This window comes from Mchenga conophoros, linkage group LG2 (assembly GCF_057382185.1).
Source record: "Mchenga conophoros isolate Kocher_MC1m ecotype Shallow Benthic linkage group LG2, M_conophoros_male_GT1.1, whole genome shotgun sequence".
Lineage (NCBI taxonomy): Eukaryota > Metazoa > Chordata > Actinopteri > Cichliformes > Cichlidae > Mchenga > Mchenga conophoros.
In genome coordinates, this window is record NC_140527.1 from 26,431,308 (window position 1) to 26,438,535 (window position 7,228).

The following is a 7,228-nucleotide window of genomic DNA, read 5'->3' on the forward strand; positions in this document are numbered from 1 at the left end:
TTTTTTCTTGGTTTGTGTGTTTTGTTTTTTCTGTGTCTGTGTGGGGGTGTGGGCTTTGAAACTCTCCACATCTCTCTTGTACACTCAGGAACTGTTATCTTGTACTCCAGGGTTTGCTACTCGTATTATTAGATTGGACCCTTTCTTTTTTCTTTTTGTACACCCACTGGTACTCCTATAATTATGAGGTGGGAGTGTATGTTTCATATTGTTTTATGTTCTTCAAAAAGAAAACGGCATATTGTTCAATTTGTCTTTTGTAAAAATGGATGCAGAAACTTTAATAAAAATATCTGAGGAAAAAATATCACATTGATGAAAAAAAAAGAAAATAAAAAAGAAAATAATAAAAAAAAAAGAAATCCATCCAAAATTCTGTCAGGCAGTCCCGCAAAACACCACTTCCTTCCCCCTGTTCAAGCTCTCCATTTGGTGACAACATTTTGATATTGACCTCAGATGAAATGATGTTTGAGTCCTTAAAGGCACTGATCAAATCAGTAAGACAATGACCTCTTCTAACAGTCAGTATTACGGGACAAGATCGTGGTTCAGGGGTTGCTTGGTCAGGAATATTGGCCTCTCCTGTCAGCCCCGGTGAGAGAGAGAATGTGTGATGAGGTGGATCCGACTCTTTTTCTGTAAACAGTGTTTCAGGGTTTAGTTCAACCACACTAATATCCACCATGTTATCCCCACTAATAATAACAACTGCATCAGAATCTTCACTTTCACCTACATTTGGCAGACCATCCCATGGTAATGTGTCATTCAGTTCCAAATATCCACTTATGGAAGCTCCATCATTAATTACAAAGTTTGATGGTTCTGAATTTATGTTTTCCACCAACAGATCATCAGCGGCCTGATTAGGTTCATTGCCAGTGAGATCTACCACAGAGGGCTGGGTTATTGCATGATCGGCCTCTACGTCTTGGGGATGCTGTTGTGTTTTCTTTCTGGTACACAGATAAAGTCGCAGAATTTTGACTTTACTTTGCTTATACAACTCATCAACTGTACTGGAAGCATCCACATGCATCTGTGAGCTCTCAATATGAGTTGAATAGTGTGAAAGACTTTTGGGTTTTTTTGAGGTGCCATTGGGGAAAAACAGATTTTCAGCCATAAGTTTGATATTTGACACTGTTTCATTTTTATCTACAGATAAATGCCTTGTTCCACCACCACTTACAGACTTCACCTGTTTGAACCCACCCTTCTCCTCATCAAAATCCATCCAGCCAACCTCAATTCGTCTCACTGTTCGTTTTGCATTTGTATTTTCTGCCCACTGAGACAATTTCTTTTTAGGAGGCATTCCCTCAACTCCTGTCAGTCTATGTCGTAGCCTTGAGAGTATAGATTCTTTCCTGGATGGTGACGTCCGTGACAGTGTTGCTTGTCAGCAGAAGGCCACAGTGGAGACTCTATCGCCAACTTTGGGGATGTACTTTGCCAGGTCATTGTCTGTCATTAAGGGAATGACAGTTTCATCAATCTGAAAAATATAAATAACAAATTAATAAAATTGTCAATATTAAAAAAAAACAATGAATACATACAACTGCATATTTTAGAGTTGTTTTTTGCTATCTACTTTTGATAACAGATACTTTTGGTAATGTGGTACACATTTGTCCAACATAAGATGAACAAAAATTACTTTTAAAATTACTCTTTAAACATATCACGTCATTAATTAATGTCACTGATTAAACAAAAATATGAAATTCAATAAATATTTTTAGAATGTGCATAGCAAATTGTGGATTGCGGCTCTCCGTTCAAAAACAAACACACAGACACACACGCACACACACAGCAACAGCTGCAGTGGCTTACATTCTCATCTTCAAGTTTCTTGATCACATCTTCTTCAGCTTTACGCTCTGTTAAGAATTCTCGCAGCCGAGACCTCTAAACCACATGAAAATGAAATAAGTATTTTTACACTCAGTTATAAATTTTATGTAGCAGATTTTTACATGATAGCCTACCTATAAAATCACTTTATCTATGGCAAATCAGAATTTGATAATGATTGTTTTATTACTTAGATATTATCTATGGTAATGAGGAATGGAGCGATCGTCTACTTGGAGTTTAAGTAGTTCAGCATGAGCAAGGACAACCTACATCAATACAAAATCATTCCGATCACTGTATGCTTTATTAGTTCCCTTGGCAACGTGATACCCGCAGTGAGCTACTGTAACTGCAAGGCATCATCATCATCATCCGGTGATGCATTGAAAGCTACGGCTCATTTAGCATGTATTACCTTAACAAGTGTGACTCACATGATGCTACTTTCAAAGGAGATGTTCAGCAAAAAAAAAGGCAATTTTAAGATGCTTTCCATCTAAAACTGTTATTATTGTCCAGACCAGATTAGTTGCACCAGCTAGTATGGTGATGTGGCCAGGGTAAAAGAGAGACATCTTCGTGACACAGAGAACTAAGGTTTTATGTTGAACATACCTCGTTTATTAGTAGCCTTCAGCCTTGCTCTACTTTGAAAGTGTGCTGCGGGGCCGCCGCACGTCCTACAGTTAAAAATGAGTTTACGGCTACATATTAGCACAACAAAACAACGTGTAGTAACAACATGAGGATACAACATTTGAAACGTCAGCAGATACCCTTTAGAACATAGTAACAATATAGGTCTGAATAAATAACTGCCGAATTGCGGGATAACAATATGAAATAAATATAAAATATAATACACTCACCTTAAGGACATCACCAACAGCAAGGACTCCGTACTATGGCTGACGCAGGTTCTAGTGAATGTGCCCTGGGATGATATATATATATATATATATATATATATATATACATACATACATATATATATATATATATATATATATATATATATATATATATATATATATATATATCTCATCAAGTGTTTCGTGGCCACAAATAAGTATTTCGAGGGCACGTTATACCTATTTCGTGGCCTCGAAATGATATTTCGTGGCCACAATTTATTTATTTTTTGGACCATGTCATCAGAGGGGCTCCGTATGAATCAGCTGATTTTTCTCTTACAAATTTGTATAGATTAAAACTACTAAAAGTGAGTACTCCAGTAGTGTTCGCCCTCTTTGCCTGCTAATAGTCTAGCTCTGGTATCACCTAAAATATTTCTATTTATTTTTATTATTACTTTATTGTTTTATTGCTATTATTAATCATATTATCCACGCTGCTTCTGATTTTCTTGCATGAGCTTCTACTGTCGGTAGATGTCGCTGCCTCTCCTCCTCTCAGCTAAGTGTGTCAGCGTTACCGGGGGACGGGACAGGCGCATGTTTCCCTGCCTCTCGTGTTTTCCCTCATTCTGCTCTCCGCTATTCAAACCTCTGAGAGGGAAACCACACAGTCCCAGTCTGAACTCCACTCTCTCCACGCCGGTCGATCGCCAAAGTACTGGAAAATACCCCCGGGGAGCCACCTTTTTTCTTCTACTTTTTTTTTTAAATCTTTTTTTCCTCCCTGCTTATAAGCACCGGGATACAGAACTGCAGCAGAGTGGCCGTGCTGGTTCCAGAGATGTCCTGCATGCGGAATATGGTGAGTGCCAGTTTGTTTTTCCCAATCTTGCCGTTATCTGCTTCCACTGCTGCGCATGCAGAGCTGCAGCTGGAAATTGTGTCAGTGCATGGTGCGTTGTGGTCAATGATGATCCAATAAATCAATCAATAAATAAAAACTTAAGACGTGAAAGGACCGCGCTTGATAAGCTTGCCTGTGCAGATTAAAGCCTTTAAAGTGACACAGTGTCGCTCTCCCAAAGGTTTTAGCTCCTAAATCAGGGTTAATCCTTACGGCTACCCAGCCGTCTGCAGTGCTTTCACCCTGTCAGTGAGTATGTTAAAGAGAAGGGGGGTTGGTGGACCCATATATTTTTGTTCTTTTTAGCCTTTAACTCTGGTCACTTTGCAGCTTTGGTGGTCTCCTGCACTTCTACTGTTGGGCCTGCACGGTTGTAAATGTTTGGCTCTCTGTTTGATGCCCAGGAGTTTGGGGACAAAAGCTGTTTCTCTGTGAGCGTCTGTGTTTGGATGGCGTGGGAGGGGGAAGGAGGTTGGTGCCTGTGGGGGGATGTCTTGGGGACTGCCAGGCTGTCGTCGTGGAGACCAGAGGCCACAGGTGACCTCTGACCCGAGAAGTCGCGGAGCGTTGCAGAAGGAGTCCTTTGACTGCCGTGGTTATGGGCGTATGCTGACGCAAGAGCAAGCGCACATCAGAGAGACAAGTGCAGGCTGTTGTTGGAGACTGCGCGCTAACCATTCCTGTAATTTAGGATTGGAGGTGATGGCGGGGTGATGCTGCTGTCTCTGCTGCTGTGAGATTGCGCTCGTCACTGCATGGCAATCACCCAGACAGCTTAAGTGCTGTTTAGGCTTCAAGTCGCCACATAAAAACACATTCCTCCATGTGATCACCCAGGAGATAAAATTCTGCAATCAGAGCTTTAACCTCTGTGTCTGTGACAGCAGATTGCTTTCATGTAGTTTGTTTTTTGTGTGTGTGCAGAAACTTGTTACGCCAATCAGTAAAGAGAAGTAATAATTTGATAACTATTTGAAGAATCTGCAGAGCAAATATAACGATCTCTCTTTTGTATCAGTGTAAAACTAATACCTTGGCTGTCACACTGTATATTGATTTAAGCTCAAATAATCCCAAATGATCATGTGCTCTCGATCTATTAAAGAAAAAAAAGGCTGGGACACTATTTATAGGCACATTGTACACTCTAGAATATTAAATCTAAGCTCTATGCGGGAGATTGTTGGATTTTTTTTAGGGCTTTTTATTTATTTCTTTTGACACAGTCAGTCTTTGGTGCTCTTCTCTCAGCAGAATCAGCCAAACAGCTGATGAGAGCTCCTCGTTCAGCTGTTTGAGCTCTGGGGGACTGATGCTCCCCCCCGGTGAGTGTGCGTTTGTGAGTGTGCCTCTGTGTCTGTCTCCCTAAACCACAAGCAGCTGATGAAACACATATTCTGCTGACTATTTGGTGAGCGTAGTAAAGATTAGAGGATCCAGATTGTGGTCCATCAATCAGACTGATGTTTAGTGGGCTCTCCCAGCTCTGCACTCTCATACTTTGCTTGTTTTAATGCAGGCACCAAAGGTGCAACTGAATGTCCTCCCCCCCAAATGTGCTCCATACGATGCAATATGCTGTTTATCTTGATATTATTTTGTGGCACAAAAGTGCACAGAAAGCCAATCATGTGTACTACACTCAAGCAGATGGTGGAATGGGGAGAGCACAGCAGTAATGGCACAGTCCTCCTCATGTGATATTTCCCCTCAGGCTAGCCACCTAATCAAACACTAATCAGCTCTCCTTCCACTCACTGGTTTTGCTCCGCCTCAGCGTTCCACAGATTTCCCCTTTCCTCCAACCTCTGTTCTACTTCTCCTGATCCCGAGCTTATCCCGTACCCTATTCTCCTTGTGCGTTTTGTGTGCGGTCATCCCCAAAACTCCATGTCTGATTGCACTAAGGTGAAAGTGTCATGTTCTTACACTCAACACTCCTCCCCTTCGCTCATCCCTCTCCCCGTGGCTTGGCCTGATCTGCACTCAAGGCTGTCTGTCACTGCAATTAAAGCCAGGCCAGGTTAAGAAAATCACTGCAGGACCTGGCCAAGCGTGCAGGGCTGCCAGCCTTTATTCTGCCACGGTTTGATTTAATGCTGTTTAGCTTTCGAACCCACCACAGTCAAGAGTAGTTTCTATCAGGAACTGTGTAAGTAACTGGCAGCAAGTTCTGTGTAATTTCTAACCAGTGTGTTAACCATGTGAACCACAATGCTTGCTGCATTAGCATGGCCCCTGTTCTCACTCACAGGTTACAAGTGCCCATACAGAGAACACACCCAAGTTAATCATTGGCCCCGAGTGGCAGGTGTTTCCTTATAGCTGGAGATTAATCTTTGGGAGTATTTTACCGTTCCTGCCACTTCCTCTTAACAGATTTTGAAACTTAAATGCAGCAAAGTCACAACTTCGCAAATTAAACCTGCAGAGCAGTGGTTGTGTCAGTTGGCTAACACTGATTCCGATTGTTTATCTATGAGGTAACATGGCTGCTATGCAGGTTTAATCCTAAAGTTGTCCAGCGCTATCTGCCAGAGATATTCTGAAAGTCCCCAACTTTCACACTTTCACATAAGTACTGCAAAGTACAGAACATCACAGATTCATGATGTATAACAGGTTTAAGTGTAAGTGTGAGTGAGCATGGGTGGATTTGGCATCATCGGGAGTTGGCTTGGTGGCCCACACTCATTTCTGTCAATCAAAATCAGTTTAACTGCCAGACTCACTTTTTGACATTTAATCCCTGCAAAAGTGTACTTTGCCCATTATTTGGTGGTATATAACTGACTGCGTGGTGAGTTGACCTCCCAACTGACTGCTTAACAATTACCTCATCCTCATGAGACAGACCGAACCCTTTGACCTTCAGAGGGGAAAGGTCTGAGAGTGTAGGAGGCCGGACAGACCCTTTTGTCTTTAAATGTCACCAACTCAGAAGGATGACGTGAATAGCTCCGCCGCTCACTCTGGCATCGCCTCATCCTGGGACTACACACTCGTTTATAGAACGCAACATTTTCCCGTGAGTCAAATGCAACCTGTTTACCTCATCTCAGCCTTATCGCTTGCTTGTGTTTTTATTGATCGGGCTTATCTCCCTGTGAGAAGCGCTCACACTCACCTCCTCCCTGTAGTTATCAGCAGCAGCGGTTACCTTCTGTGTGTGTCTGTTGCGTTGCGTTCAGCCCGTGTCTCCTATTTATTCTGAGGAATTGTAGTGTTGCAGAACAAAAGGCCATGAGTCAAAGCCCTCCTCTGTGAGTGGGCATTGTTGTATTCATATCCGCGTGTACAAGTAGCGGTCGTCGAGGTAGCCGCGGCTCTGTTCTCTCCAACGGCATTTCAGTTTGCTGTCACATCGTGTGCTCTCAAAAGAAATCAACGTGGTGGTTTTAAAGGTTACAGTGAGCTTCCATGACCTCCTAGTGTCTCCCTTATGTCTCACAGGTAGTTAAGTGGATCAGCGGTGAAGACTTGTTGAGGCTGTATTTCTCTTTTTTTATTATGTCATTTAAAACCAGGAGCTTGTATGAAAGTATGAATATAGCCGCTGTAATGTCACCCAATGGTTAGTGAACTCCTGTTTTTATGG

At 42.1% G+C, this 7,228-nt stretch overlaps 1 protein-coding gene and 1 long non-coding RNA gene across 3 annotated transcripts in view; one reads left to right on the forward strand and one right to left on the reverse strand.

Annotated features, from left to right (window-relative positions):
• Positions 1 to 249: 249 nt before the first annotated feature.
• LOC146582067 (uncharacterized) lies at positions 250 to 2,602 on the reverse strand. The gene is made up of 3 exons (XR_014888745.1): positions 2,485 to 2,602; positions 1,846 to 1,920; positions 250 to 1,501 (listed from the first exon to the last, which is right to left on the reverse strand). It is a non-coding gene; the product is annotated as an uncharacterized LOC146582067 (long non-coding RNA).
• Positions 2,603 to 3,341: 739 nt separating this feature from the next.
• Positions 3,342 to 7,228, forward strand: part of n4bp3 (NEDD4 binding protein 3) — a 35,319-nt gene continuing 31,432 nt past the window's right edge. The window contains exon 1 of one of the 2 annotated variants that reach the window (XM_085290591.1): positions 3,342 to 3,588. The gene's annotated coding sequence lies outside the window, so the exon portion shown is untranslated. Of the gene's footprint in view, positions 3,589 to 6,293; positions 6,659 to 7,228 lie in introns of those variants that run through there. The other variant, XM_085290620.1, reaches the window with a different exon arrangement.